The sequence below is a fragment of the Urocampus carinirostris genome, chromosome 1 (assembly GCF_059441175.1).
Source record: "Urocampus carinirostris isolate Australia breed hairy pipefish chromosome 1, RoL_Ucar_1.0, whole genome shotgun sequence".
NCBI lineage: Eukaryota > Metazoa > Chordata > Actinopteri > Syngnathiformes > Syngnathidae > Urocampus > Urocampus carinirostris.
This window is the reverse complement of record NC_142349.1, coordinates 53,643,348-53,649,347: the sequence shown is the minus strand read 5'-3', so window position 1 is coordinate 53,649,347 and position 6,000 is coordinate 53,643,348. Positions and strand designations below refer to the sequence as shown.

General features: G+C 39.9%; 1 non-coding gene across 1 annotated transcript; it reads right to left on the bottom strand.

Annotated features, from left to right (window-relative positions):
• Window positions 1-871: 871 nt before the first annotated feature.
• LOC148375781 (5S ribosomal RNA) lies at window positions 872-990 on the bottom strand. The gene has a single exon (XR_015847752.1). It is a non-coding gene; the product is annotated as a 5S ribosomal RNA (ribosomal RNA).
• Between the last annotated feature and the right edge of the window lie 5,010 nt (window positions 991-6,000).

The window sequence follows — 6,000 nt, the reverse complement described above, 5'->3', positions numbered from 1 at the left end:
CAAAGGCCAATGTGTACACTGTATCACTATCCAGTCATGCACTCATCTTGAAATGTATCGACGACTGTTACCAAAAATTTGTTATCACTTATCAGTTCATTTATTCATTTACCTTTATCACGTACCTATCAACCGTCGACGGTCTACGTGTATAATCCAGTATGTACGGATAAAGATAAATGAAGGGGGGGTTAGTGCATGGGTCAGATGTTTGGAGTGTTGGGGTTTTTTGTAAATGAAACATGAACAATGAAAGTTAGAATGATCACAGCAGGCTGACCGCCAGAATTTTATTTTATTTTCGATTCGCGTAAACTCTGTCCGTGTATTGATGTCTATGATTTGTAATACTTTACCACTACCCTGTATTCATTTTTGATTTTAATTTCTGTTCAGAATGGGAGTATAAAATCCCAATGGGGGGATATGTTGTGGTAAATACACTTGCATTTGTAGAATAGATTTGCATACATGTAGAAATGTAGAATAGATTTGCATACATGTAGAAATGTAGAATAGATTTGCATACATGTAGAAATTTAGAAAGACTTGCTTACAGTTGTGGGAAAAGGTCGGGTAGACATCCTTGAAGATACGCTTGGCGACATTAAGTTTCCTTGAAGATAGCGTGCAAGGGACGGGACGCTCTGTACTTGATACGTGATACAGGACCGCCTTTTGGGGTGTACTCAATCGAAGCCTAATCGTCACTACCAGCTTTAAATACATTGTCATGTTCCCAGCTCTCTGAGATCTTCATTGACGCATCAATAAAGTTGTATCTCCCTCCACGAGGCTGGCTCCTGTCCATTTTCCTTATCCACATATGAGAAGACTTTTCTCTCGATTATCGAACCTCCAATTTCTCCAACACTTACAGCACCTGGTATTCCCAGGCGGTCTCCCATCCAAGTACTAAACAGGCCCGACCCTGCTTAGCTTCCGAGATCGGACGAGATCGGGCGTGTTCAGGGTAGTATGGCCGTAAGTGTTAGGTTCATGTCCCCAACATTTTTAATAAAACGCTCTGTAATAAAAGAAGACATAGAGAATCGGTTATTTAGAATTAGTTACTTTATTAATCATCATATTGAGAGCCCCGGAGATCGAGCTGTTACGGATCTCCGCCTCGCTTGCTCGCTAGCTGGGCTCTGAAGAAATCTCGGCTCTGGCTCTGAGAGTCTCCTCGAAAAACCTCCCTTCTAATATTCAGTTTTTGCCTTTGCTACGTAGAGTTGATTAGTCTTCTTTCGAAGGTCTGCTTTCCATCCAATGATGACAGGTGACCTTGGTCCTGGGAAACTCCTTTTTCCCAGGCTCTTTGGTGAAAAACAATCTTGAGTTATGGCATGAAGAGGTCATAGGTCAGGGTACATCCGTTGGTATGTGAGAACAAAACACAGTCTGTAAAAACACAACTCATGGCCCTGGAGTTTAGTTTACGGGCTGAGAACTCTTCAAAAATGGCTGAGAACACATATAACATATTAAATGTCAACTGTAGGATAAATACAACTCCATCATTCCCTCCTCTTTACCCTACAGGTGATATAATACTTCATTCAACTGTCACTTCGCAATACGATTTTCAACAGAGAAATCATGAACACAACAACAGTTGTTACACTTAGAGGTTGTCGTCATAATGACCAGGATCTGAGTAAAAATCATGAAAATGCAGAGACAGGCAATCATCATCAACATTTGTGTCATTACAATTTTCACCATCGTCATTTTTATGGTAATTGCCAGAGTCATCGTCAGCATCGGTGTCCGAGGGCAACAGAGCATACAAAGGTACCATCTTTGCCTGCATTGGGGCAAGAGCTGTTGTAATTAGTCTCGTTAGCAATGTTCTTATGCACGGAATACAACAACATCCACACAATGTGAGAATTGCCGCAAAAACAGCTATAGCCATATATTAATATTTTTATATTTTCCAAACGTATCTCCAAAACCATCCCACATTGATGTGTCAACTCCTGAGTGGTCTTTCATCTTGTTGTTAAGTGACCTGAGGCCTTCCAGGGCCTTTGTCAGACTTCCGTCTGCTGCCGTGTTGTTCGGTATGAACGTGCAACATTGGTCACCAAAGATAGAACAGACCCCTCCCTTTTCAGCCAGTAGCATATCAACAGCAATCCGGTTCTGGAAAGCCATGAGGGAGGTAGCAGAGAGTTGCTCGTGTATGGCGGCGAAACCTTGTTCTGTTTTGTTTCCTAACTTCTGCACATTGAAATGGATATAGTTTATTCTGTCAACATTTTTATTAATTGTACACCAATAACAAATCAAAGATTCAAAACCCGCTGCTACTTGATCTGCTAATTTGTATTCATCTGGTACGCCTCTTGGAACACCGATACTGTCGATGTATGTAGGATCATTGTCACTCCAGGCATAGGTAGACCTTTACTTTTCCATGCATGTGATAACAAGCTCTTCACAGATGTTAGCAATTCAGGGATTGTGGTGGCGGTTATAGACACAGGTAAAATAAGAGACACAGATGCACACAATCCCGTGGTATTGTACGGTAGTCTATCATACAACTTGTCTTCTCCACACCACCACCAGATGTCACTCCGGGAGAGTGGTTTAAATGTTATATTGACTGTCAACATTCGGTGACATTGTATATCATTCAGACTACACACAACACAATCATTCATGACAGCATGTGCCGCCTGCTCAGCCATTAGCAACCAGTTGTTATCTATCCTTGAAATTCCTGTGGTAACTTTGAACCACCCATTAATGTCTTCGACTGACATGCTTACTGATGTGATATTTGTCGTTACAGAGTAGTTACTTAATTTTGGCTGATCAGTCGATTTCATACTGTCATTTACACACACTACGACCGGGAAAAAGGGGTCCATGCCCGAGGACCAGGCCCATAACGTGAAACCCCAGCACGTGCTGTTAAAAAAAATCTGATCCCGGAGGTCGAATTGTCTGGTTTGTAACGGTTATAGTCAGTTGTAAATTGCTTCCTTGATGCTGCAATTTAACCCGATTTTTTGAAATACTGGGCCTCAGAGCTGTCCCCTGGGGTCCAGTACTCCCCTGCTTCCGTTATAACCAAATACTCCCACCCTTGGAACGCTCCGTGTCCAAACACGTACCACCAGTACTCCTCCCACCCTTGCCCAGTAATATGTGTTGGCTGTCTCCCTAGACTGCCTCACTGGAACCCTTTTAAAGAGGTTATCGGTATGGACATCACAATGGTGGCATTTGGTGGCACAGTCACTGTCACAGAGTTGTTATAGGTCCACGATATTAACCAAGAGTGCATGTTGTGGCGTGTTTACTGGGGAGTCGGCACATTCCACTAACACCCCTGCTTTTATTAAATTTTCAATCACTGGTTGTATCCCAGCCATAGCATCTGGCTTGAGTGGATATTGTTTTATTCTAGGGCGATGCCCTGTTTTTGGTCTGACTACTACAGGGGATGCCCCTTTTACAAGGCCCACGTCAGTAGGCCCCTGAGACCATAATTTCTCGGGAATTCCTCGTCCTCTCCGGTTAAAAAGATTTGTCATTCTTGTTCTTCTATTAAGTGTACTTCTGACTGCACTGTCACCGACCAGAAAAGAGCCTTTCTCCTTTGTACACTAATTTTTCCAAGTCTTGCCATTTGATGCTCTTCTTTTTGCACAACGAGATATGCGGTACGCATCTATCCATAAGCCAGTTATGCTGTTTAAACAGTGACTTGAGTGGGTCAGGTAAGAATACTGCTGCTATGGCATACATTATTTTGTACACACAGTTACCATAAACACAAATCATTATTCAAGTAAGCACAATCAGTTTCATACTTATGAACAATTATTTTCCAAAGCAAAAACGCAACAGGATTTGCAATGAGCGTTCAAAAATTGGCATCTGAGCGTCCATTGAAGTTCCATGATTTTCATTTGTTTCCAAGAGGGCACTCGAAAACCACTCTATATTTTGCTCGATAAAAGAACTGCTACCATATGCAATAATATTTTGTTTGTTTGTTTGTACATGATTCAAATTGAATCGTTTCTTCCGGCGCCGTCACGAATGGCAGCCACTCCAGCAGCTCCCGTGTTATTTTCGATTGTTCTCGATTGTTTGTTCTCAGCTCAGGGATGCTGCTGGAAATGTGAATTTCCCTTCGGGGATGAACAAAGTATCTATCTATCTATCTATCTATCTATTTGACTTTATGTCTGAATACTATCTTGGCCTAGTCACGCTGTTTGGTGTTGCTCAGCAGAGCTTTCTTCTTCACATTCAAAGGACATGTGACCTTTCGACCGCAGGCCCAACACTTTACGTCTCGCCGTGTGTGTTACCCCCACTCCCTTGAGCTCGTTGTTTATGAGCCTAGCTGGGATGTGCTCCATATCACTCCCTTGGCCTCGCTGTTGATAAGCGGCGCAGACAATGGATGACTGATGTCTTTGGCTCTTTCAGCAAATTAGTCCATGGCCTCTTTTTGACAGATTTATATGTCCTTTGGAGACTTAGAAAGAGTCTTTTTGCGGAATTCACTGGCACTTGAGAGTCTCGTTAATTCCACTGTGCTTACGTAGTGGGATTTTTTTTTTAGTAAATTGGCCGGATTACTCTATGTCTTAAATTTTTCTCTAAATTTAAGTACTAGTAGACATTATCTTAGTTTAATCAATTTCTACCCATTTATTTCCCATGCAATTATTCTTAAATTAGCCCGATATGTCTCGAAATCAACTAATCCGTTACTTTTATTTCCTATGACTCTCTTCAAGATTGATCAGTTTCTTATTGTCTTCTACTGTAAAAATGCTCTTCCATAGAAACCGTTTCCTTTTAACTTAACCAAACCATAAGTCAGTATTTGTTACACATTTGCTTATCACTTGTCAATCGTAACACTCATTCTAAAAAAAAAAATCAGTGTGTAATCATTGTCCTTTGGGCTAAATTTGTCAAAATTCCAAACCCACACACTATCTAAACATCAAAAATCTCAAAAGATCTAAAAAATCTCTAAAAATGCCAAATCGAACTTAATGTCATAACTTTTCTAATTGTATTTTCTTCTCTCTGTAATCATAATCAATCTTTTGTTATTGATTCAATATAGAGCAATACATACCCGTCACTCATGAACCATTTTGTTGAGTGTATTTATTTTGTTCATTCATATCTTTTATTCTGCGCAACAATCTTTGCTTCTACGCATTAGTCTTTGTTTTAAGCAGCCCTTCAAGATCCCCCGTGACCAAGGCTATACAGATCAACATGATCTGGTCCGACTATTAATACGTTTCTTTTTTCCTTTGTTTAAAGGAAACATTTCATTCATTGACTGAAATAGCTTCAGCTACGTTATTAATTATTTCTAGTCTCGAATTTTCTTTTTTGTAATACGAGAACAACTAAGGAAATAATCTTTTTACGTCTTACGCCTCTTTTGAATTTGTCCATTTACGAACAAGAAGATTGACACTAAAATTATGGACCATTTTTAGTCAGCTTCATTGCTTTAATCGTCCTTTCTTTATTAAGAGCAAAACTACACGTCTTAAAGTTATTACCCTTTGCTATTCGCATTTTCAACGAAAAATGATTAGTTGTTCACTCAAATATTCTTTCTTTTTATACTATTCTGTATAATTATCTTGTATTATACACTCAGTGTTTTCATTTTCCCGCTTACCTGTCCAAGACGCATCATTTATGCTGGGTACGCAACCTTTTTTTTTCCTTTAAATTTTCATTATCATTTAGTTTACTCTTTAACAAAGATTTAACGCATTACAAGCTTTGTCGTTATTTTGAATTTGCTGTACGAGTTTTTTTTTTTTTTTATTTTCCTGCACGCCGATCTTCACTAATGAGATCTCGTCGCTTCGAGATTACGTCATTGTTGTTGGTAATTCTTGTCGAGCGAAGGTCAGTCTTTTTATTAGACAAACGGCTTTTTTCCTTGTTCAATTCATCAAAGAGAGCTTGCTTTCAAACGGCTCA